The sequence below is a fragment of the Bos taurus genome, chromosome 22, assembly GCF_002263795.3.
Source record: "Bos taurus isolate L1 Dominette 01449 registration number 42190680 breed Hereford chromosome 22, ARS-UCD2.0, whole genome shotgun sequence".
NCBI classification, from domain to species: Eukaryota; Metazoa; Chordata; class Mammalia; order Artiodactyla; family Bovidae; genus Bos; species Bos taurus.
Genome location: NC_037349.1, coordinates 19,456,068 through 19,482,721, shown reverse-complemented (window position 1 = coordinate 19,482,721; position 26,654 = coordinate 19,456,068). Strand labels below are relative to the sequence as shown.

General features: G+C 38.7%; 1 protein-coding gene across 3 annotated transcripts in view; it reads left to right on the top strand.

Moving 5' to 3' along the window:
- GRM7 (glutamate metabotropic receptor 7) overlaps positions 1–26,654 on the top strand; it is a 940,532-nt gene that overhangs the window by 84,919 nt on the left and 828,959 nt on the right. The gene's annotated exons all lie outside the window — the stretch shown is intronic.

Genomic DNA, 26,654 nt, shown 5'->3' with positions numbered 1-26,654 from the left:
AATTTTATGGCTCTTCTTTCTGTTTGTTGATATAAGTACAGTGTCTTTTTTTTTTTTTTGAATGCTAAACCAACCGTATGTTTTCAGAATAAAAATGCATGAATTTTTTTTTCATGATAACTGGTGTTTTTTAAAATATTGTTAGATTTTATTTTCTAAAATTTGGTATAGAATTTTACTGTATGTATGAGAGAGGTTGATGTGTAGTTTTCGTTTCTTGTAATGAAAGTGTAGTTGTACTTTCTTTCCCTCCTGATTTTGGTATCAGGGTAGGGTAACACTGGTTTCACAGAATGAGTTGAAAAACATTCCCCCTCTTCAGTTTTCTGGACTTTGTGTATAATTGGTACTGACTCTGTTTTAAATATTTACTTGGTATAATTTATCAATGAAGCTGAATGAATTATCAGTTTTGCTGAACGAGCTAAATCAATGAAGAATTTATCAATTTATCTGACCTGGAGTTTTTATTGTGAGATTTTTTTTCCTCCAGTTTTGATGAATGTAGCAGATACATACCTGTTCAGACTTTCTATTTCATGAGGGAGCTTTGGTAACATGTAACTTTTATCTGAGGTATCAATTTATTGGCAAAATATAGTCATAATATGCCATTATTATCCTGTTATCCTTTTAAAATCTGTAGAATCTACATTACCTCTCATTTGTGATATTGGTTATTTACATCTTCCCTCTTTTTCTACACTCAGTCTGACTAGAAGCTTACCAATTTATTGATTTCCGCCCCCCACAACCAAATTCGATTTGTGGTCACATGGATATTAACCCTTTTTTGGTTTGTTCTGTCTTCTGTATTACTGATCTCACTCTGACCTTTATCGGCCTCTTTCTTAAGCTGACTTTGAGTGTCATTTTCCCTTCTTTTTCTGGCCCCTTCGTGTGAAAGCTGAGGTCTTTGATTTGAGATTTTTCTTTTTCCAATAAGGGCATTCCCTGCTGTACGTCTCCTTTTAAGTACTGTTTTAGTGGCGTTCCACAAGCGTGGGTGGACTGTGTCTTTATTGATATTTAGCTCAAAATAGTTTTAAATTTCTGTTTTGATTTCTGCTTTTATCAATGGTTCATTTAGAAGTGTGCTAAAATTTACAAATATTTAGAGATTTATTTCAGAGGCCATTCTGTTACTGATTTCTAATTTGTAGAACTTTAATCCTTTTTAAACTTCCTGAGGCTTGTTTTGTGGCCCAGAATATTGTCTACATTGATAAATGTTTCAAGTATATATTTGTGTGTTCTACTACTGTTGGGTAAATAATTCTATAAATGTCAGTTAGGTTAACTAGTTGAAAGTGTTGTAAAAGTCTAATATGTCCTTATTGATTTTTCTATCTTCTTCTGATTATTTTGCTTCATGAATTTTGTAGCTCTGTGGGTTTTTCTTTGTGTGTGCTTGTTGACATTTAGGACTATTATGTCCTGTTGATATATTGATTCCTTTATTATTATGAAATGAGTTTTATTCCTGGTAATATTCTGAGCTCTGAAATCCACTTGGACTGATCTCACTATAGCCCCTCAGCTTGCTTTATGAATTATTATGAATATAGGTTTAAGTCTGTTATTAATGATTAAATTTAAGTCTCTGATGTGTTTTCTGTTGCTCCAGTCTGTTCTTTCTTTAGTTTAGAATATTCTTGAACCTTTTTCTGGAATGAATTTATGTTACACAGAATACTTCCATTCTTTCTGGTGTTGCTTTTAAAAGTTCTGGGAAAGATCTAGCCCTAAATTTGATTCAGGGCTAATTTTCACAGACAAATGAGGCCAGGCCCTTCTGAATCTTTCTCTCGATAGTAAGAACTGGCCCTATTTCAGGCCTTGTGTGCATCTGGCTCTGTTGCCACTAATTCTTTTGTACTGTTCTCTCTGTGCTTTCTGATGTCTTCTTCACAGGCATATTCTAGTCAGTATTCTTCTAAATGCTTGGGGAGAATTGTGGGCCTATCCCTGGAGTTTTCTCCTTTATGATTTTCTATTCTATCAGCTATAATGCCTTTGATCTCTTCAGGCTCTCAGCTTTATCTTCTCAACTCGAAAAGCCTGCCAGGCTCTCCCTGTCTTCCCTTCCCTGCTCTGAGGTCATCTATCAGTGCAGCAAGCTGGTGCAGTCACTGGACTCGCCACATTTGTGTCCTTCTTCTTAGGGATCATGAACCTACAGCCTGATAGAAATCCAGTTTCCTGAAGAATTTGCTTTATATGTTTTGGGTTTCTTTTCTTTGTTTCAGATAGGAAGTGCAAATGCAGTTCCCATATTCCATCTTAGCTAGGATCAGGCATATGAGAGCATACACAATTGAGTTAACAGGAACATATGCCTGTCTGTCCTATAATACTCTATTACCAACATATTCATGGCTAAAATGAAGTTTCACAGTTCCCTTTTCCCAGTGTAGTCATGATGCAAAATTCTGATGCCAATGGATAATTGACTGCACAATACAACATCTGTTCTTAATGAAATAAAGACTTTTCACATTTCTGTATTAAAGTGGTGAGGGTTATATGAGCTGCTTAATAACAAATCTCTATCTGTTAGTAACCTAACATTAAAAAGGCTTATTTCTTGTTCACATAACAATCCAACATGGTGTTTTAGATTTGCTGAGAACTTTTCTCTATGAAGTGAAGCAAGAATCCAGTCTTCTTCTCTGTCTTGATTCTGCTATTTCCTAGGGCCTCCAGCCTTTGGAATATAGTTCGTTGGAAGATAGAGGACAGAAGGCTCTAGAGGCTCTGCTCTTCATCACCTCAATCCAGAAGTGGCATTCATGACCTTTGCTCACGTGCCGTTCACAAGGGCTAGGTGTAGGAAGTGCTGGGACATGCAGCTCTAACAAGCTAATGTCTGAAAACTGTTTTAAACAAAGGAAGGCAAGCAAGCTCTGTGCTGTGTTGCTTACCATCTCTTGACAAAAGTAAGGAGCTCTGGCCTTTTACCTCCTTCTGACATATATGATTCATAAAATTATTTTTTTCCATCCCTCCAACTCTAATCATGGGTAGCAGTCTAACTATGTCTTCAATATTTTATCCACTGGTGCTGTCAAGGGAGGTCTCTTCAGCACAGCAAGCAAGGCACATTGGGTTTATTGTTATAGCCGATTTCCCACATTCATATCAAAGCCACACATTACATCTCTCCAGGTGACTGCAGAATAATCTCAGAAATGTGGCTTCTATGTAAAAGGAAGAGATGATTTGCTTCCAACATGTTTGTGGGCCAGAATTTACTCTGCTCCCCTTGATAGATTGATTAGCACCTGTTGGGGTTGACTTGCAGGAAGACATCATAGGCTTCATGGTATCTGGTTGTGAGGGTTAAATGAGATATTTTATATCAAGTGCTAAGCAGGACCTCAGGCATATATAGAAAGCAATCCATAACTGAGGCTCTTGTCATTGCTAATTAAGGTTAGGATATTAAGCTGAAATGGAAGTGTCCTGCTTGTGGAGGGGGGTGATATATTGAAAAATTTAAACCTGTATTATTTTTTGTAACTAATTTGTAATAAGATTTAAATGTGTGCTTGCTGTCTGATACCCCAAGAAAATGGATTTTCTCCCTTATCACATAGATTAAGGTCTGACTACTTGTAACTGAATTCCCTTTTAGGATTTCACTATTGGATGAAAGATGCTGCCTTTAAGAGGCACCAAAGTATATTAATAGAGTATTGGTTCTAAACTTGGAATTTAAGTTCTTTGTGCATTACTTACCAGCTGTGTGACCTTGATAAACTTGTTTCTGAATCTGTGGATGTTAGCCAGTGATTTTCCTTTGAAGGGACATTATGGCAAGAATGAAATGACATGTATATAAAACACTTTGCAGGGAAGATGACATACAGCATGTACCTAAAGATTACTTTAGTCACCATGATTATAAAGAAGAAACAGAATATTGGATTAGGGTCAGATAACTTGAGTTTAAATCCATGTCCTGTTTTTAATTTTACTGAACCTCAGTCTCCTCATCCATAAAATGGGGCTTATAATCCCTTCACACAGTTGATCTAGTGATTGTAAGGTATGTGAAAGTACATGGAATCCTGCCTACAACCTGTAAAATAGTAAATATGTGTTGCAGTTCTTTTTGTTTGCAGTATCTGTGGTCCTAGGCAAGTTGATCTTCCTCTCATATTGATTATGCCTCCTACTTGGTCTGTTACATTTAACCTTAAAAGATGAAACAAGGAAATAAATCCTTAAGCAAATGTGAAGAATAGTACTATATATAACATTATTATTTAAGAAGAGGATGGCATTCTTTTCCCGAAGGATTTGGCCATTGGAATTATGGAGGGAAACCATCTTGGAATTTGTGTGATATTTTGTTAACACATGGTGTGATATGGGTTGCTTTCATCACACAATAGGGAAATAGTTATAATTTTATAATCCTTAACCCAAGTTAATTTTAAAGTCATTAGTAAAGAGTCATTCCATTTTAATGTTTAGTACCCTGCTAGAGAATCTCTTGCTACTGAAGTTTAAAATTAGCATAAAAATCCAGAATAGCACTAGCCTATAGCACATAACATGTGTTATGGAACACCATGTTCCTGGGGAGCCCAAGTGTGAGGTCCACAGTCAAAAGGGACTGTAATCCACGAACAATGTCTGCAGTGGGTATTGGCCGATGGTGAGGAGCTGGTGCCCTTTTACCTTCCCTGTGTCCTCGGGTGGTTTCTAATCCAGGTTAGATCATTGCACCATTAGAGAGAAGCTGTGCTATGCCCAGGTATTTTTCTCAGACTTAGGACAAACTCAGGCACCATAAGATTGTTTTTTTTTTTTACAAGTAGAGAAACCTGAGAGGTTTCTTTTGTGTCTCTCTTGTGCTCCTTCTCCTGTTCTCCTGCATGGATGCCCTTCTCTGTCTTATATCGCTTTCCCGGTTTAAGAACCCTTCAAGAGTAACCTCAAAGCCCATTGCTTCTATGCAGAGTTACTTGTTCTGCACTGTTTATGTAGGTCTGTATTCTTCTTAGCCCCTTGAAGCACTATTCATGTCTTTTAGCTGAGTGTTCAATCACAGAATTCCAATCATTTAAGTGGGTTACTATGTTTTATTCAGATAACACAGGGGCTACTTTCTTTGAAGGGAGAGGCCAATCCCTGAAGGCAGGAATTGATTATGTCTTAAATTACAATTTGCAACTCCATGGTATGGAACACAATGGCTAAATAAACATTGATTCAGTTAAAATACTATGCATTTACAAAATTTTGATGGCTTTACAAAAATGTTAAGAATAACATCATTTTCGTCAAATTGAACATCTAAAAATAGCTAGGTGAGTATTTAACCCTCCATTTGTATATATAGATATAGCATAAAGATTTGCACATAAGGACATTATGTTCATGATAGGTCATTGCAGCTGCCTTGAGTGACCCTATAAGCATCTCTTTAAGATTACCTTTGGACCCTGGTGTTTCATCTTGGGATTGTTGCCATGTACAGTTCTAAAATTTTCCATAAAGGCTCAATCTTGCTTTTATTTCATGAGACATTTCCATTTAGTTAAAATTAATCTCTGAGCTACAGGAATATCTCACAGGACTCAGAGCTCTCCCTTCTTGATTAAAGTGTCTAACCTGCTAGCTTCCTGAGAGCAGTGAGCTCAGAGCATAACTGGATGACCGTGAAATCCCAAAGCGATGTGATGTCACTTCATTCCAGAATGGGTGTTCCCTGAGGGCCATATCTAACACATGCACAGAACCTCCCTCTGAACTTGCACTTCAATACCATTTCTAAAACGTGAACTTTGTTCTTTGCTGTCCCGTAGCTAGCACAACTTGCACAGTTGTTTTTTAGGTTGTATTCCACTACCATGTAGATTCTTCTTTTTTAAAAACTGGTTTCTGCATGTGTCTCAAGTTAAAGCATTACTTCCTACCTACCTCACGCCCTCTCCTGTCTGCTCCCACCCCTCCCTTGCACACTGGAGCACAGTAGCAGACACCTTTCCCCACATCTACCTTCTGTTGCCCTCTCCTTAGAGAACCTGATTTGACAGGAGGGGACTCTCCAAGATACTTAGCTGAGACCATGATGCTTCATCTTTTCATTCATTGAGTTGGGTTTATACAAAACATGGGGAGCAGAAGGGGCCTAATCTCTTTTGGCATGTAGCTGGCAATCCATACGGATAGAAGGACATTAAGCAAGCAGGTATGCTGCTAATGATTAAACAAGTTTATGATGAACATAGAACAGGAACTGAGAGCCAACCTGGTTGTAAGTAGGTGATCAGTTTGACTGATAAACAGTCAAACAGTTTGACTTTTTAATACCTTTATTGAGGTTTAATTTATATACATCATTCATTTCATACTAAACAGTGTGAGGTTTAATAATTGTGTAGACCCACAAACTCATCATTGCAATCAAAATACAAATTATATCATTCCAAATGCTTTCTTGTGCAGCTTTGTAATTCCTTCTCTCTATGCTTTGCTCACTCTATGTTAGGTCACATCTGGAATTTTATAAAAATGACCTCATGCTCTTTTTTCCTATTCTGGGTTATTTTACTCAGCATGATTGTGAGGTTTACCCATATTGTACATATTGCTAGTTGATTCTATTTATTTATAAATCTATATAAATATTGGGCTTCCCTGTGGCTCAGATGGTAAAGCGTCTGCCTCTAATGCGGGAGACCCAGGTTCGATCCCTGGGTCAGGAAGATCCCCTGGAGAAGGAAATGGCAACCCACTCCAGTATTCTTGCCTGGAGAACTCCATGAACACAGGAGCCTGGTGGGATACAGTCCATGGAGTTGCAAAGAGTCCGACACGACTGAACGACTTCACTTTCACTTTCATATAAATATTTGTCCACAAGTCTTTGGATGGTATACTTTCATTTCACCTTGGTGAAGAATTTAGGAGTGGAATTGTTGGGACATACTTTTAGGACTTTGGACTGATGCAGCAGCATTAAGAGGTTGGGGCACATACAATATTGGGTGTTTGGAGAAGGAGAGTTGACTCAACTCTAGGGTCCCTTCATGGATAACTATATAGTTCTAACGTACTTCAAATTTGGCAAGTTTTGAGTCTCAGTTCTCAACTTTCTCTTTCTAATGTGGTCCCTTATCTGGGAAGTTGGGCAACACAAAATCAGCCCTGGCACCTGCCTCTCTTTCACTCCCATTATTCTGTTGGTCAAGTCCTACCATTTTTCCCTCCTGAAAATCCCTACCATTGGTACTGCCCATGCTCAAGTATGGGTCGCTGTGGCCTAGTCCCTTGGCCAGTGTGCAATGGGCTCACTGCCACCCCGCCCCCCCACACCACCACCACTTCCCTTGACTTATACTCTCCATCCATTTCCTGTGGCTAGGATAAAAATGACCTTCCAACCTTGATATATGCAGTATAAACCTGGGTATATCACTTCACAGATTAAATTTTTAAATAGCCCTCTATAATCCTTAGGAAAAAACCCAGAATCTTCACCATGGTTTACACAGCCTGCATACCCATGTCCCTGCTTAAAGTATACACTCAGCGTTATGACTCAGTATTTTCCTCCTGTTCCATTTTCTGTTTCACCTACATCATCAACTTTCCCAAAGTTCTTTATTACCTGTGGACCTTGGCACTCTCAATGTCCCTTTCTTTCTCTTCACTTACATGTCTCTTACTTAAGCAACTTAGAATATCATTTCCCCCTGGAAAGCTCCCATCTAAGTAAAATAACTTAAGCTTGATTTTCTGTGCCAATCTTAAGCTATTACAATGGTGGAGATTCTGGTCAGCCTCCATAATTAAAAATAGGACCTAACTCATTAATACTGCATTCCTAATACTTAGTACAGCAGCATGTCTTGAACAAATTAAGTGCTCTAGCGCATTTGATCATTAAATGAGTAGTTATGACAGTGATCTAGGCTTTATATAACAGATAACCTGACAACCATTTGAAAAGTTGAGATTAATGAAGTTCAAGAAATGATTCAAAATAACCACCATGAATATCACCAGTGTCAAATACTAGCATCCATGACTTTGCTTATGAGAGAGTCCCTGGGGCTCTCATTCAAAATTTATTTTCTCCTTAGTTCATACTGTCCTTGTAAATTCAGGTATCAAGTTTCTTATACTTGAATATATTAGAAGCAGAAAATCCAGTTGTTGAAGAGAAAAAAATTAATGCAGACGTGTATAGGCACAGATGCTGCAGCAGAGAGTGAAGATCCTGAAAAAAACATGAAGCTGCAATTTAAAACTTCAGTCTAGGGTCATTTTGTCCAGGTTCAAATGATGTGATGCCATCATGTGATTAGAGTGGAGGCAAATTTTGATGTTACTAATTAAAATACTGATCTGATAAGCTACTGATAATCATAGGTACCTTTAATTGTGTTCTGTGTGACAGAATTGGAGTTAAGCTTTCTTTACATTATCTCATCACATTCTCATAAGGACCCTATAAAATTGGTATTGATTCTATAGAAAACGTCTAGGGAAGTTAAAAATCTTGGCCTTCATTTCCTAGCTTTCAGACATGATTCTAGCCTGCTTAGTCTAAGTAATCAAGAAAGGATTAAATTATGTTCTTTTGCCTTATTTAAAGAAACAACAAAGTGTAAAAGAAGTCTATTGAAACAGACTATTTTCTTCAAAATTTGGATTCTCCAGGGGGATGTTTGACTTAACTAATAAGGTAGGAACATTTACTTCCCAATCATGCCAAATAAATGAAGTTTTTCTCTAAATGCTTTCTCATGGTTACTTTACACTTACGACTATATGTAAAATTACAAAAAGATTCTAGCAGACAGTGCTTCCTGAAAAGTGCTAATAGCATGATGCTGCCACAAGACAATGTATTACTCCATAAGGGCTCATTAAAGGGCCTGGTTTTCATCTTTAATTGCAAAGAACATATATCGCTCAAATGAGTTTGTAGCCACTTTGATCAGAAGCACCAGAAGTGTAAATAGAATCTATCACCAGATCCATTTAGAACCCATTTATCTTTATGACTATATATGTTATGGATCATCAGCCCACGATCATACAGACCCCATCAACACTCATCTCCCTTATGGCAATTTTGAAATGCAGTGTCTCTACTGGGAAATTAATTTTTTTCCACACTCCTGAGTGATAGACTCCTACGCTCCTAAACAGATTTTACCTCAAGTAATTAATTCCAGCCTTGCATTAGGTAAATCTATAATCCCCAGCTCTGTCTTTTTTTTTCTCCTGCTCTGTCTTCTAAGACATGTTCACCTCCAGGCAATGACTCAAGGACAACCCACACCCAATCCATTCTTCCTCTCTCCTCAGCCTCTTCACACTGTCTAACTTCTGTCTTGCACACTTTTTGATACATTTATGCTCTTGGATTTAATAAAGTGCCCCCCAACCTTGGTTCTGTGGTCCAAGTAGATATAAACTTTCTCTTCCCCAGCCACGACCTCAACTTTCTTAAGCATTTCTAAAGCCAACCAGTATGGTGTATAAACAACACTTCCCACCAGTACACATCAGCTTCTCTCTCTCTCTGTTTTCACCACTCATTCATCTTCCCCCAGAAGACCAACAGGATTACTCTCACCATTCTTTTATTTCTATTTTACTTTGTAACTACCAAGAGTCCAAGCATTCAAGATATTTCAATACTGAATTTTATCTCCATAGCCCCTTAAACATTTTGATCTGATCTAATTTCCCATCTCTTTCCAATTCCTCGCTCTCCAAATAGTTTCTTATGTATCCTTTGGAATAGATAGTTTTCCATTACCAAAATTCCTAATCTTCAGTATTTTCTTCATCTTCTGGGGCTTGAATAAAAAACCGACTTCCTCAGATGACACAGCTTTCCTTACAGTCTCCTAAGAGAAGGATAACTGTTGTAGAGCTTAAAGACTGGATTGTCATTCTCTTTCTCCTCCAGTAATCTTCTAAGACATTTTTCTAATTATAAAAAAGAAAAAAACTGAGCTTATGTGAACTATGTGCCAACATACTGTACTATCCTGGCTGCCATAATCATCTATTAAATCTCATTCTTTTCTCCTCAATTCCTGGATGTGTTTGCCTGTAGCCTCCTATCTTTCTGTCACTATTCTTGTCATTGTTTTTGGAGATTTCACAATGTGCCCAGCTCATCTGCTCCAAACCCCATTCTCTCAGTTCCTTGGCCTCTGCACATTTGATGATTCTCTCCTCCACCAGCCTTGAGACATTTTTTTTTTTGGATGTACCTGTTGTCATGGGTAGGAGTGCATTTGTCACATCTCCTGTTGCTAGCATCTCTCATCCTCACAGCTCCCTCTCTTTCAGTATCACACAAATAAGCTCGCTCTTCTACTTTGCTTCAGATCCCTAATAACCCATCCACATCAGTTCCTCCTTCCGCAGTTCAGTAGCTACAACCCTCCTCATAACCACTGTCTTAATCATACCTTTCATTCCTTTCCTTCTTTTCCATCCATTCTACTTTCCTGGCAACTCTGTTCTAACTCTTCATATGTTAGACACCTGAATATGTGTTGAGAAAAATTCACAAGAGTTCAGACTGGTCTCACACTGGTGTCTCAGTGGACCTCCCCACTGACTGGAATTCCTGCCTCTTACCCTCTGTCAACCACACCTCCTCTCTGCTTATATGTCTATCCTATCTATACCATCCATCCTCCTTCTTCTTCTTCCTCCTCTCTCTCTTCCCTCTCCACTTTTTCTTCCCTCTTCCTTTCTCCCTTGTCTCAAACCTGAGAAACAGGATTATATTAAAACACCGTTCAACAGTCTGTGAAGACAGAACTCATAATGATTAGTAATGGTGACATATATTCTTTCTCATCCAATTGACCCATTTAATATATAAGTGAAAAGAGGTTTAACTTGAAAAGGTTTAGTTAAGCACAAGTAATTTGACTAGATTCACAAGACCAGTGGTGCCAAGACTGGGATTCAAACCCAGAACTGACTGGAGTTCTTGCTCTTAAATCATTGTATCATAGTGTAGAGTGAGTTACATCCCCAAAGTATTGAAGGAGCTTTCATTAAGAAGACTCAGTTCAGTTTAGTTCAGTTGCTCGGTTGTGTCTGACTCTTTGCAACCCCATGAATTGCAGCATGCCAGGCCTCCCTGTCCATCACCAACTCATGGAGTTCACTCAGACTCATGTCCATCGAGTCGGTGATGCCAGCCAGCCATCTCATCCTCTGTTGTCCCCTTCTCCTTCTGCCCCCAATCCCTCCCAGCATCTGGGTCTTTTCCAATGAGTCAACTCTTCGCATGAGGTGGCCAAAGTACTGGAGTTTCAGCTTCAGCATCAGTCCTTCCAATGAACACCCAGGACTGATCTCCTTTAGGATGGACTGGTTGGATCTCCTAGCAGTCCAAAGAACTAGCAAGAGTCTTCTCCAACACCACAGTTCAAAAGCATCAATTCTTCAGCGCTCAGCATTCTTCACAGTGCAACTCTCACATCCATACATGGCTACTGGAAAAACCATAGCCTTGACTAGACAGACCTTTGTTGGCAAAGTAATGTCTCTGAAAAGGTTTAATTAAGCACAAGTAATTTGACTAGATTCACAAGATCAGTGGTGCCAAGACTGGGGTTCAAACCCAGAACTGACTGGTGTTCTTGCTCTTAATTGTTATGTCATAATGCGGAGTGAGTTACATCCCCCAAGTAGTGAAGGAGGTTTCATTAAGAAGACTAACAACTGGATAAAGCAGAGAGAATTTGTTCCTTAAAAAAAAATGAATATGGTAATCATTTTACTTTTTAAAATATAAGCTGCTTACTTGTCTCCCGCTATTATCAATCCTGAAGTGATTGTGAGGAAGTGTACTTCAAAGTTAAATGCAGGGGAAACTGCCTTCATCTCTGGAAAACTGCCAGAGGACCCATGCTCAGTTCCTTCTTCTGCAGTGTATAATTAAAGCTTTTCTAAATAATGTTAAAAAGAGGCTAGTCAGACTTTGGGAGTCCTTATTTTCTTTGGGGATGTTTTTCAGATGGCCAGTGTTCTGCAAAGTGGGTATAACTGCTGTCTCAGCATTGCAGTTTTGCCAGGAGAGGTAAATGATTTTCCAAAAGAGGGCCATGTGGAAAACTCAAAAGTTGAAGGTTCTTAAGAACTTTTACTGGTAGATATTCAGCTTTTTTGAGCTCAGCAACCCCAAGTACCTACTTTATAATTAAAAACATCTGCATAATAGTGTTGTCAGAATCCAGATGTTTCTGGATGGGTAGAAATACAAGAATATACAGGTAGACTGCTGCCCAAAAAGATATGTCCCTGCTAATGAGTCATAAACTGGAAAATAAAAGTGATAGCCCTAAAATTCAGACACACACACACACATACACAAGGGCATTTCTGAAGTCAGGGCATAGCTTATAATTGATAAGGACTGTAATTTAATTGGTAGAAATTTTGTTTCTTTTGTAAGAGAATGATGTGATCTACATGGGTAGCGTCCTAATTTCAATGAAATAAACACTGATATCAAGAATACACTCAGATGAATTAGCTTCCTTTTTTAAAATTTACAAGGTGTACATGAGATTTTGCCAAGCTATAGTTCTGTTGGCATTTTTTCTACTTTGTACTCATCTGTTCATGACACTTCATTCCTTCAAGCAACTGCCTTCATTTCATCATTTGATTTCTATAAAGACCTTCACAATTGTTGCTTCCCAGTTGTCATCACGACTTACCAGCCCTACGCCCACTTCCTTACTCAAGGCTCAAATGAAACTGCCCTCTTCAAGGCCAGAAATAGCCTCTTAAACACCAAATTTAAAAGTCTCTTGATAGCTTTTGACACTGCTAAGCATCCCCTTCTCTTCAAACTTCCTCTTGCCTCCCGTGGTTACTTGCCCTACTTCTCCAACATGTCAGGTCCGTCCTTTGCTGACTACTTCTAACACATAACAAAGATGTGTCCTAAAATTCAGTGTTTAATCCAAATCAGTACCCCTCTTTTAGTCAACAAAAGCTTCTCTTAAAAATATATAGCTAATAATTTTCATATATCTTTATATATAATGCAGATTATATATAATCTTTGTATATCTTTATATATAATCTTTGTATATCTTTATATATGATGTATATTGTATGTATAATTTATGCAATGCATAGTATATGTATAATCTTTATATATAGTGTATAGTATGTGTATACTTTTTATATATAATGTATATTATATATAATCTTTATATACTGTGTAGATTATATGTATAATATTTGTATATAATTTACTTATATACATTTTATATATGTGTGTGTGTATATATGTATATATATACATATATAAAAGATTCAGTTTTCAACTCTCTGCTCGTCCTTCCAAAATCAACACATTTTCCATCTTCATCTGTATTCTCTATGTTAATCCTAAAAGATTTGTTTCTGTCATTCCCTCTCTTGAGTCATGGTGTCTGTCTGATGACCATTTTCAACTTTTTTTTATGCTTTTGCATCAGCTGAAAATTGAACTCATTGTGGCTCTTTTACATAGGCTTCCATCCAGACCTCTTGGGATCTGACCGCAGCAGCATCATTCTCCCTACCTCAGTGTCAATCTTGAGTGCCACTTTTTCTTTTCTTTGACCTTATGTTGGATTATTCACTGGGTGCCACAGATGCTTTCTTCCAAATGTGTTTTATCTGCCCTTCATCTACTGTAGTTGCCACCACTCTGACCCAAAATTCATGCTTCTGATCAATTCATCCTTGAGGGAAATCTGAGTACCAGAGAAGTACCATGGCACTTTCTACCCTGACCTTCACTAGATTGGTACCTTGTAGAGATCAAAGCCCAAGCTCCATGTTTGGAATACAGGAGTCACTCAACACCATTTGTCAAATTGAATTGGATTGAATTGTTCCATGATAACCCACAAAGAGTAAGGATACCTGGGAGACAGGGAGAGAGATGATGAAATTGTTTTCATATACCAAGAAGTCTGGAGGATGAGCTGATGAGAAAGAACCATGATGAGTTTCGTTCCAGGTACAGATGAAAGCAGAAAAATACATGTGCAAATGGTTATCAGACTTCAGTCCTGAGTCAGAGGAGGATTGAACCCTAAACACCGCAAGGATTTCACCACTTCTCTTGCTTCCTCAATCCTGCTAAAGCCACTTCTTTTTTTAATTTTCTAGATGCCAACATGAATGTTTAAAATCTCATTGTCTTCTCTGTTTCAAGCCCTTTCAGGATTTCAGACAACTTTAAAAAAGTTTTGAGACAAATTTGTGAAAAGAACTCTGTAGTCATAGATATGAGGTTCAATGTCACATGCAAACTAGAATTCTAATATTATTTCAGCTGCACCTCACTTAATTTTTATCCAGCTTTATTGAGATATAATTGACAGGTTAGAATTGATACATTTAAGGTGTCTGCACAGCATGGTATTTTGACATACATTGTGAAATAATAACTAAAATCAACTTAATACAATATTAATACAATTAATCCATCACTTCATATGGTTACCTTTCTATTTTTATGATGAGAGTACTTAAGATCTACTCTCAGCAGATTTAAGGTTACAGTACATTATTATTAGCTGTAGTTACCATGCTGTAATTTTATGTCTCCAGATCTTACTCATCTTGAAACTAAAATATTTTAGCCTTTGATCAACATCTCCCCAATTCCTCCATTTACCTTCAGCCCTTGGTAACCACTATTCTGTCCTGTTTTTATTAGTTTGATTGTTTTAAGTTCCAAAAATAAATGACATCATGCAGTATTGGCCTTTGTAGGCTTTGTCTGTTTCATTTAGCATAATGTCATCCAGGTTCATTCATGTTGTTGCAAATGGCAAGGTTTCCTTTTTTTTTAAGGCTGAATGATATTCCAGTATATATTCTCTCTCTCTCTCTGTGTATGTATATATGTATGTATATCACAATTAAGTCTCATTTAATTTATCTTAAAAATGGAGATGATAAAGCCTGCCATACCTACTTTGTAAAGGTGCTGTAAAGATCTTCTCAGTTAATATATGTAAAAGACATTAATCTGACTTCTAATGTTACTGTTGCTAATTTAGAACCTTGTCCTTTGAGAATTGTGAAACAGAGAAACTTTATTATTCATTTTTTACCTGTTCAAGACCCTTATAAAAGACTCTTTGTTGACATATTTTTTCATTAACTGCACCACCAGTAAAGTAAACTTCATCCCTCCTCTCTCCTTCAGAATTACTCCCTTTACCCTTGGCCTCATATATACTCTAATTCAATTATGAACTAATTCTTATCTAAGTGGCACTGAATGAAGTGACTGATAAATTAATTCACATTAAATGTGGCTTTTTGGATGACTACCATAATAATCCTTCAAGAGCTATATATCCTTAAACATTCCTTTTTGTTTAAAGGCAGTATATTAAATGCTATGATAAATTATATGCAATCTGAATGTCAGTTGTATTTCTAATTGTTGTTTAATGTTCCATTATATCGAATTAATTTTATTTTCTAAAACCTAGTCCAAAAAAGGGAACATTTCTAATTGTTGCATAGTATTCCATTCTATTTTATGATGTTAATTCCATTTTATAAAGCCCGAGAGTCTGAAAAGGGAGGTTGGTTAACTTAATTCCTATAATGAAATACCACTGAGTCATTAGAAATCATAATGTACATCTATATTGGTTTGGGAATATTTTATGAATGTTATTAATTTCATAAAAATATTAAATTATCTATAATATGATATTTGTATTGTGTATGCATTTGTACTTGTGTTTGTCTAAAAATATGTGCATTTATATATAATATTCACAGTGATCAAATTATTTTTAATATTTTTCTTCTCTGGATTTTCAGATATTTCATGTAATAGTCAATTTAAGTCATATTAAAATTAAGTTAAATGCATTTGAAAAGACCATAAATCTGGGAAAGATTGAAGGCGGGAGGAGAAGGGGATGACTGAGGATGAGATGGTTGGATGGCATCACCAACTCAATGGACATGAGTTTGAGTAAACTCCGGGAGCTGGCTATGGACAGGGAGGCCTGGCATGCTGCAGTCCATGAGGTCGCAGAGAGTCAGATACAACTGAGCAACTGAACTGAACTGCTGTTACCTATTTTAACAGGTGCCAGTGATTTATTCATTTAGATGATATTTACTGAGCACTTGGAAGGTGAATGATAAATTAACAGACTGTACTTGTGTGTACCCCATCATTTAATGAAGGAAACCAATATAAATAAAATTATCACACATATGTACAAGCACAAAAGGTAAGAGCTGTAAGGGAAATGTTAAGTGAGTTTCTGAAACTCGCGGGTGGTATGCGTATCTTTTAAAAAGGCTTTATTGACAAAGTGGGGTGTTGGCTGAGATCAGAGGGATACAAGTAGGTGGTGTTTGGTGGCGAAATAACTGAAGAAAGGTCCCCAACAGTGGGAACTCTGTGTCTAAGACCTGGGGTGGGAGGGAGCCTGCCACCTGCCACTTGAGAGGAGCTGATTGAAAGCCAGTGAGAGTGAAGCACAGAGGGGACAGGAGGAAGCTGCTTGAGCGTGGTTCTGGTTCTCTTGGACTTGACAACTTTGTCTTGCAGACAGCACCTTTCACTTCCACCTCTGATCTTCACCTGACAGCTCAGGTAGGTGCTATAAGGAGACCCCTTTTAAACTTAAAATCTTGGTCTGCCACTCATCCTTCCCAACCCAATTTCTGTCTGCTTGAACAACCACTTTTCATTGCTTTCTGGAGAGAATAAGTGGGTACTGTTCTGCTTACATCAGTGGAAGGGTCTGTTGGTAACAGACAGGGGAAGGAAGGAAGCTGAGCAACTTTCAACATTTCCACTAACAGGTCACACTACAGATGGTAAACACTGCCCACACTGCAGAAAGTGCTTTGATCATCTGTGCCACCAAACCCTATCATTTCTGCCAAGGCGATCTGAAAATCTTCAAACTTGGGAGAAGAATTATTTTTCAGGAACTTCCTAGAGGGAATACTGCTACATTTGGTGGTTGTATTAAGTGCCCATTGGGCTTTCCCAGCCCAGGTGCTTGTGATGGTAATATAAATTTGCTGTGATTCTACCAGTACTAGCCAGATTCAAGGAATTGTGCTCCTGGAATTTATGTATTTCAATGGCATCATTATAATCTCCACCATCAGACCACAAAAGAGAAATGCAAACAAGCAAAATGGCTGTCTGAGGGTCTTACAAATAGCTGTGAGAAAAAGAGAAGCCAAAAGCAAAGGAGAAAAGGAAAGATATACCCATTTGAATGCAGAGATCCAAAGAATAGCAAGGAGAGATAAGAAAGCCTTCCTCAGTGATCAATGCAAAGAAATAGAGGAAAACAAAAGAATGGGAAAGACTAGAGCTCTCTTCAAGAAAATCAGAGATACCAAGGGAACATTTCATGCAGAGATGGGCTCAATAAAGGACAGAAATGGTATGGTCCTAACAGAAGCAGAAGATATTAAGAAGGGGTGGCAAGAATACACAGAACGATACAAAAAATATCTTCACAACCCAGATAACTACAGTGGTATGATTACTCACCTAGAGCCAGACATCCTGAAATGCAAAGTCAAGTGGGCCTTAAGAAGCATCGCTACGAACAAAGCTAGTGGAGGTGATGGAATTCCAGTAGAGCTATTTCACATCCTAAAAGATGATGCTGTGAAAGTGTTGCACTCAATATGCCAGCAAATTTGGAAAACTCAGCAGTGGCCACAAGACGGGAAAAGGTCAGTTTTCATTCCAGTCCCCCAAAAAAAGACAATGCCAAAGAATGTTCAAACTACCACACAGTTGCACTCATCTTACATGCTAGTATAGTAATGCTGAAAATTTTCCAAGCCAGGCTTCAACAATACGTGAACCATGAACTTCGAGATGTTTAAGCTGGTTTTAGAAAAGGCAGAAGAACCAGAGATCAAATTGCCAACATCCGCTGGATTATCGTAAAAGCAAGAGAGTTCCAGAAAAACATCTATTTCTGCTTTATTGAGTATGTCAAAGCCTTTGACTGTGTGGATCACCACACACACTGGAAAATTCTGAAAGAGATGGGAATACCAGACCACCTAACCTGCCTCTTGAGAAACCTGTATGCGGGTCAGGAAGCAACAGTTAGAACTAGACATGGAACAACAGACTGTTCCCAAATAGGGAAAGGGTTACATCAAGGTTGTATATTGTCACCCTGCTTATTTAACTTATATGCAGAATACATCATGAGAAATGCTGGGCTGGTTGAAGCACAAGCTGGAATCAAGATTGCCTGGAGAAATATCAATAACCTCAGATATGCAGATGACACCACCCTTATGGCAGCAAGTGAAGAAGAACTAAAGAGCCTCTTGATGAAAATGAAAGAGTAGAGTAAAAACGTTGGCTTAAAGCTCAACATTCAGAAAACTAAGACCATGGCATCCGGTCCCATCACTTCATGGCAGATAGATGGGGAAACAGTGGAAACAGTGACAGACTTTATTGTTTTGGGCTCTAAAATCACTGCAGATGGTGACTGCAGCCATGAAATCAAAAGACACTTACTCCTTGGAAGAAAGTTATGACCAACCTAGACAGCATATTAAAAAGCAGAGACATTACTTTGCCAACAAAGCTCTGGCTAGTCAAGAAAATGGTTTTTCCCAGTAGTCATGTGAGAGTTGGGCTATAATGAGAGCTGAGTGTTGAAGAATTGATGCTTTTGAACTGTGGTGTTAGAGAAGACTCTTGAGAGTCCCTTGGACTGCAAGGAGTTCCAACCAGTCCATCGTAAAGGAGATCAGTCCTGAATATTCATTGGAAGGACTGATGCTGAAGTTGAAACTCCAATACTTTGGCCACCTAATGCAAAGAACTGACTCATTTGAAAAGACCATGTTGCTGGGAAAGATTGAAGGCAGGAGGAGAAGGGGACAACAGAGGATGAGATGGTTGGATGGCATCACCGACTCAGTGGACATGAGTTTTGAGTGAACTCCGAGAGTTGGTGATGCACAGGGAGGCCTGGCGTGCTGCAGCATGAGGTCACAAGGAGTTGGACATGACTGAGCAACTAAACTGAACTGATCAGGCCACATAATTAGCAGTAGGTAGAAGGTGAAAGAGTTGTGACAATATAATCTTCCTTCTCAACTGGCTATACCATTTTGCTGGTCAAAATAGAATAACCTTAAATAGTGGGAGAAAGATGTAAGGATGTAAGGTCGAACTAGCAACATAGAGAGTTTCTAAGCTAGGGTATTTTCTGGGGGCTCCAGCTATGCATGGACAATCCTTTATTTTTGGAGTTTGCATTTTTTGTCCAAGGAGTGCAGAGCCAAATTCTACTGACTGTTGGACTTTCCAGAGATTGCTCTTTAGATTGGATTCAGTCAAGAGTTTGTACACCTGAAAGTACCACATTATTGTAATTTGACTATACTTGAATTTTAAAAAATGAGTTTGTACAACCATTTACCTTTCTTCCTATCCTCACTCTGCAAAGACACCTTTTAAGATTGAAACCCATTTTTAACTTCAAGATATGTGATAAATCAGTGTGTCTAATAGAAAGTTCCAAACTTTGTCAGAGAGAAGGTGAAATTTTTAAAGCCAGATATTGAAATGGTGGCAGTAACTGATCAGTAAAGCAGAAGTTTCTGTAATTGTTAATAAACAAAATACACAGAGCCCAGATGTTGTAGCCGGAGCAGGAGTTTCATTGGGGCATCAGCGTTGGCTTTGTCATTTATAACTGATGTGACCCTTGGCGATGAGGCGTAACCATTTTCAACTTCAGGAGTCTCACCCCTAAGGAGGAATGATAAAAGCTTGCAAAATTATGATGAAAATTAAAATTGATTAAATAGTATCAAGTGCGTGAGCATGTTGTAGCCTAGTGACTAGAGCATTTTACTTGCTTTCAACCAATATTAGTAATCACCATCAGATCAGATCGGTTGCTCAGTCGTGTCCGACTCTTTGTGACCCCGTGAATCCCAGCACGCCAGGCCTCCCTGTCTCTCACCAACTCCCGGAGTTCACTCAGACTCATATGCTAAACCATAGTAAGCTCCCTCTGACTTGCTGTAGTTGGATGATTCTATTGTTAGATACGTGTCTTCTCACTTTTGTACTTCTTCACTTTTGAAGTTGAAATGAGTTTATATAGCTATAGCATAGAAATTGTTGTATTTGGGGTGTTCGTGGAGAGGGATACTGTTTTGGGGATGGGTATTTTAGCTATATAATCAGCTAGAATGGACGGTGTTTGATACTGATGTAGAACAAATTTAAAAGAAAAAACTCGTGTTTCCTATATAAATATGTGATGTCAGTGTATTATCTTGATGGCAGGTGTGGAGGCCAGGCAGACCTGGGTTGGGATCCCCAGTCTATCACTTCATACTGTGGTTCTCAATCCTGGCTGTACCTTAGAATCCCCTGTTAGGGTGCCACCCCAGGTGATTAAATCAATGTCTGGGTGAGAAATGGGGATGGTAAGAAGATCTGAGCATTGCTACTTGTTAAAAAAACAAACATTCATGTCAGGTTAAGAATTTGATAGCTATATGCATTAAGGCCATCTGTGTATCCTCTGTGAAACTTAATGTATTGGTTTCCTGGGGCTGCCTTAACAAAGCCCTGCAAACTGTGGGGATTAGAATACCAGAAATATATCGCCTCGTGTTTTGGAACCCAGAAATCTAAATAAAATCAAAGCACTGGCAGGCAGACAAAGAACTTCCTCTGAAGGTCCTAGAAAAATATATCTGTTTCATGCTTTTCTCCTATCTTCTTGTGCGTTAGGTGTTCCTTGGCCATCACCTCCTTGTGTCTTTTCAGTCATCTTCCTTACACACCTGTCTGTCTCTGTGTCCAAATTTCCTCATTGTATAGGGTTACCAGTCATAGTGAATCAGGACCAACCCTGATGACCTTTTTTTTTTTTTTTTTTGTATCTTATTTCCTTTTTAAAGACCATATTGTTAAGCACAGTCACATTCTCTGGTATTGGGGTTAGGACTTACTGTTTGGTGAGGACTTAATGTTATGGGTTTGGTGTTCAACCCATAACACAGGGGATGCATCTGGAACATGGAGATAATAACCATACTTCTTCCACTGTCTTGTTAATAGAATGAAATTGGATCATTTGTATGCTGGCCATAGCATCTAGCTAAAAATAAGCAATTCTAATGTTAGCTACATTGTCGGGATCATTTATTGTGATATTGTGTTCTCGTTATTTACACGGTCCTCTTCTCTTCTTAAAGAAACAGCCAAGACTTTTGAGTTGCTTTGGCTCAGGGGAGGTTTTTATTGTAGTTAAGAGGTGCCAGCTGACTGAAAATGCTCGTCTCTTGAGCCATCATGAAAAGTGTCCCAGAGCAGAAAGCTGAAGCGTGCTACCCGTGCCGCACGTTACCAGGAAGCGATGACCGTTAGGTGAGATGTGGGGCCATGCTGGCAGTTTTCTTGAGCACTCCAAAAAATCCAATTTGTATATGAAGGCTACCAAAGATCAAGTGTTAGCAATTATTTCCATCTCTTCTAAACTCCAGTGTCAATGATGTCATGTTGGTAGCTTGAAATTGATTGTGATAGGTGTACTTAAACCACTGAAATCAGTAAACACCACAGACCAGAGGGTTTTGGTTTCTAGGTGACCTGATAATTACATGTTTAAAGAACAGCCCTTTTGTTGTGGTGTTTTTTGTTTTTTTTTTTCAGTTTCTGAAATTTGTAGTTTTAAAAGTTGGCCCCATCAGGGCAGGGTAGGTAGTATGTCATAATAATGTCATAAGAATTATATATACCTGCCTAAAGTAGGTCATGTTATAAATAAGTATGGCCCTTGACAGTTTGGAGAAATATTTGTACACATAATGTCGTTTCATCTTCAAAATAGCCATGGGAGATGATCACTATTAACTCCGTTATATAGATGAAGACACTAACTGCTCAAGGAGGTTTATGAAATTTCCTGAGGTCACACAGTTAGTGAAAGGTTAGCGAATTCATGAACATAGACTCAAACTCAAGACTTCTAAATCCACCCTCTGTGGCTCATCTCATTTAGGACGTTATAAGGAGTATCAGAGATACCAAAGGAACATTTCATGCAAAGATGGGCTCGATAAAGGACAGAAATGGTATGGACCTAACAGAAGCAGAAGATATTAAGAAGAGGTGGCAAGAATACACAGAAGAACTGTACAAAAAAGAGCTTCACGACCCAGATAATCACGATGGTGTGATCATTGACCTAGAGCCAGACATCCTGGAATGTGAAGTCAAGTGGGCCTTAGAAAGCATCACTATGAAGAAAGCTAGTGGAGGTGATAGAATTCCAGTTGAGCTATTCCAAATCCTGAAAGATGATGCTCTGAAAGTGCTGCACTCAATATGCCAGCAAATTTGGAAAACTCAGCAGTGGCCACAGGACTGGAAAAGGTCAGTTTTCATTCCAATCCCAAAGAAAGGCAAGGCCAAAGAATGCACAAACTACAGCACAGTTGCACTCATCTCACACGCTAGGGAGAAGGCAATGGCACCCCACTCCAGTACTCTTGCCTGGAAAATCCCATGGATGGAAGAGCCTGGTAGGCTGCAGTCCATGGGGTCTTGAAGAGTCGGACACGACTGAGCAACTTGACTTTCACTTTTCATTTTCATGCATTGGAGAAGGAAATGGCTTCTCCCACTCCAATGTTCTTGCCTGGAGAATCCCAGGGACGGGGGAGCCTGGTTGGCTGCCGTCTATGGGGTCGCACAGAGTCGGACATTACTAAAGTGACTTAGCAGCAGTAGCAGCAGCACACGCTAGTAAAGTAATGCTCAAAATTCTCCAAGCCAGGCTTCAGCAATATGTGAACCGTGAACTTCCTGATGTTCAAGCTGGTTTTAGAAAAGGCAGAGGAACCAGAGATCAAATTGCCAACATCCACTGGGTCATGGAAAAAGCAAGAGAGTTCCAGAAAAACTTCTATTTCTGCTTTATTGACTATGCCAAAGCCTTTGACTGTGTGGATCACAATAAACTGTGGAAAATTCTGAAAGAGATGGGAATACCAGACCACCTGATCTGCCTCTTGAGAAATCTGTATGCAGGTCAGGAAGCAACAGTTAGAACTGGACATGGAACAACAGACTGGTTCCAACTAGGAAAAGGAGTACGTCAAGGCTGTATATTGTCACCCTGTTTATTTAACTTATATGCAGAGTACATCATGAGAAACGCTGGACTGGAAGAAACACAAGCTGGAATCAAGATTGCCGGGAGAAATATCAATCACCTCAGATATGCAGATGACACCACCCTTATGGCAGAAAGTGAAGAGGAACTCAAAAGCCTCTTGATGAAAGTGAAAGTGGAGAGTGAAAAAGTGGGCTTAAAGCTCAACATTCAGAAAACGAAGATCATGGCATCCGGTCCCACCACTTCATGGGAAATAGATGGGGAAACAGTGGAAACAGTGTCAGACTTTATTTTTCTGGGCTCCAAAATCACTACAGATGGTGACTGCAGCCATGAAATTAAAAGACGCTTACTCCTTGGAAGGAAACTTATGACCAACCTAGATAGCATATTCAAAAGCAGAGATATTACTTTGCCAACAAAGGTCCGTCAGTCAAGGCTATGGTTTTTCCTGTGGTCATGTATGGATGTGAGAGTTGGACTGTGAAGAAGGCTGAGCGCCAAAGAATTGATGCTTTTGAACTGTGGTGTTGGAGAAGACTCTTGAGGGTTCCTTGGACTGCAAGGAGATCCAACCAGTCCATTCTGAAGGAGATCAGCCCTGGGATTTCTTTGGAAGGAGTGATGCTAAAGCTGAAACTCCAGTACTTTGGCCACCTCATGTAAAGAGTTGACTCATTGGAAAAGACTGATGCTGGGAGGGATTGGAGGCAGGAGGAGAAGGGGACGACAGAGGATAAGATGGCTGGATGGCATCACTGACTCGATGGATGTGAGTCTCAGTGAACTCCGGGAGTTGGTGGTGGACAGGGAGGCCTGGTGTACTGCTATTCATGGGGTTGCAAAGAGTCCGACACGACTGAGCGACTGATCTGATCTGATCTGATCTGAAGGAGTAATGGGGATATCGTAGATTGTGTAAGACCTGTTTTTCTGACCTAGCAAAGTAAGTCATGAGTGAATTAATGAATTAGTTGGATAAAAGGAAATTCATCAGTTCTTGAAAGTTCCTGGGAAATCTATGAAACACCACCATGATTTTACCCTGACCATTCCTTTTCTTGGGAAGTTGGCAATTCCAACCCATACTGAGACTTCAGAGCAAGATAGTGATCATTAGTTGAGGGCATAGTAGGTCCCCATCCTCAAACAGATTATACACATGGCATTTCCTAGAGCACCAGGGAGTTACCAGCAAGAGCAAATACTGGCTATGACTGGAATGTCAGCTCTCACTTCTCCAAGCCACCTTCAGACGGTGTAAAGCAGAAACACAAATATCCTTTCCTAAGAAGTGGGAGAAGTTTCCTCCCGAGGAAAGTAAGAAGCACAGTGGACAACCCCCCAACTCGCTCCACACTGAGAAGAGAACTAGGCTAGAAGGTACCTCTTTTTGTAAAATTACAATTCCTTTTATCCAACTCATTCATTAATTCATGCATGACTTAACTTTGCTAGGTCAGAAAAACAGGTCTTACACAATCTACGACATCCCCATTACTCCTTATACAAGAAAAGAGATATTTCCTGTATTCTACCTGGTCCCTAGGAAGCAAGGAATCAAAGCATGTTTCAGCCTCAGAAAGACAGCCTCGTCCCCTGAAGCAGCTCCAAGATTTTGCTTTCTGATCATCTACAGACTGGATCTAATGTCAAAAATCACTGCAGTATAATTAGGGGCTGTTTATCTGTCAAACCAGAGTTAGCCAGGCCTCCCAGGTAAATCACTGGGTTCAAACTTCTTATTTTGTCTTCAAAGGTAATTTCTTGAGTTTAAAACAAATAAACATCAAAAACAACAATAAAACGCTTTTTTAATAGATCCTAATCAGTATGCATATTTTAAAAACGTTGGCTTCAAGCCATGTACATCAACAAAAAAGAAGTAAAAATGTAGTGGATATTTTAGCCTTTTATTATTTTGAACCAATTGCAAACATAAAAGGTTTAAAGTAATAATTTTTATTGAGAACCATTTGAAAATCAGTTTGCCTCCTAATGCCCATGTTGTTGTTCAGTCGCTCAGTCATGTCTGATTGTTTGCGAACCTATGGACTGCAGCATGCCAGACTTCCCTGTCTATCACCACTCCTGGATTTTGTTCAAATTCATATCCGTTGAGCCGGTGATGCCATCTAATCATCTTATCCTCTGTTGTCCCCTTCTCCTGCTTTCAATCTTTCCCAGCATCAGGGTCTTTTCCAATGAGTTGGCTCTTTGTGTCAGGTGGCCAAAGTTTGGAGCTTCAGCTTCAGCATCAGTCCTTCCAGTGAATATTCAGGGTTGATTTCCTTTAGGATTGACTGGTTTGATCTCCATGCAGTCCAAGGAACTCTAAAGAGTCTATTCCAGCATCACAGTTTGAAGGCATTGATTCTTTGGTGCTCAGCCTTTTTTATTGTCCAGCTGAGCCATGAATATTTTTAGATCTCACACACAAGAACATTTCTCTTACAAAAGCTCAGCATCACCATCAAAATAAAGATATTGGCATTTGCTACATTACTGATGTTTAATCCTCAGGCCCAACTCATTATTCCAAAGGTGTCTCTTACAGGGGGAAAAAAAAGTTAGTTCAAGATTATACATTGCAAAATATTTAACTTCAAAACATTTTAGACATATGAATACTAGCTTCCATATATGTTTGTGTTTATGTATATTTAGCTCCATATTCTCTTTTTTTACTATGTATTTTAATTCATTCATTCACTCATTTAATGGAGACAGGATGTGCTTTAAGAAACTCTTTTAAGAAATGAAGGGAAAAGTCCTATTGAATAAAACTAAAGTATCAACTTCTAAAGATGTCATCACAGACGTTTTACTCAAACTAAAAGTAAAACCTAGAAATTAGATTTTTAAAGGACAGTTTTTATTGCACTTGTTTAGTGTAAAAATGATAATAGCAACTAATGCTTATCGAACATTGTACCAACCTTTTTACAATATATTTTCTTATTTAATCCTCACATAACTAAGCAGGTGTTATTGTTATTGTCTCTGTTTTATATTTGAGGCATCTGAATATGTTTGTCATCTTTTCCAGCTAAATTTGTAAAGGAGATTTTTACTACCAGCACAGACTTCCAACAGTTATGTGGGTTGCATTAAATGATGTTTTTCTCACCTCACTGATGTCAGAACATGTAGTACCATTCCCTTTTGAAGTGTTTTTGGAATCCCAAGGCAGAAAGGTACTCAGTTATTAAAATACTCCTGTGACTTTTCTCTGAATTAGATTTTGATTGTGTAGCCTCTTCCTCAAACTTCTTCAGCCCTATGGAAAACTCTTTCCACAGTGAGAGAGTTCTGATTTTCTTTGTCCCTAAGTCTTCTGAAAGAAGGCAGAAGATGAGGTGAAGAAGAAAAAAAAAAACCTGTCATTTTTGCATAGTTGTTCAGAAATATATGATACAGCATATCTGGTGAGGTCCCTTGCTT